Consider the following 758-nt stretch of genomic DNA (forward strand, 5'->3'; position numbering starts at 1 on the left):
TGAGTGAGCGGGAAGCGCGAGGCGTTGCGGTTACAAGGGGTCCACGCAAACAATGAGGCAAACAGATTTCTAATAATCCCCACAGGTCGCAGTGACATCTGGCCTCACACTCGAGCGTTGGCTCAATTAATTCGGAAAACACAAAACACAAAGTGCCGGGGGCAAAGATCTGGAGGGACTTAACAGGGGCCGCTTTGTATGTTTGTCTATCAGCCTGCCTGTGTGTGTGTGTACGCGCGCACACGCATTGATTGTGGCATGTGATCAAGCCTGCTGTTGTGCGAATTTACTTCGCATTAGCCAAGGTGTACAGCTGCTTAAACCGCCAGCCGGGGCCTGGGCCGCCGACGCCGCTCCTTCCCCACACCCTCACCTTTCCCCACCTCCTCCTCCGCCTCTGTCCTCCGCTTCTTTTACTCCTGGCGGCGGGAGGTCGGCTGGGGTCGGGAGCCTTCGCGGCTGGGCTCAGGTGTAGCCTCAGCTGGGCAGGAGCTGGAGGGGAGTGGAGGGGAGCGGGTGAAGTGAGTGAGGTGGCGAGGAGGAGAGAAGCGGAGGACAGGATTGCGTCCCACAGGCGGACCGAGAGAGGGGGGAGGAAAAAAGAGGGGGAAACAAACGCACGCGTTCGCGCAAGTTTGACAAAAAAATGAAAAAATCAAAAGAAAAGAAAGAAGAGACAACAGCTTTGTCCCTCACCCCCCCCCCCCCCCACTCCACCTCCTCCCACCCCCCTGTTCCCATCTCCTCTCTTCCCCTCT

Source organism: Nelusetta ayraudi, unplaced genomic scaffold (assembly GCF_046127955.1).
Source record: "Nelusetta ayraudi isolate G7.1 ecotype Tasmania unplaced genomic scaffold, CSIRO-AGI_Nayr_v1 ptg000114l, whole genome shotgun sequence".
NCBI lineage: Eukaryota > Metazoa > Chordata > Actinopteri > Tetraodontiformes > Monacanthidae > Nelusetta > Nelusetta ayraudi.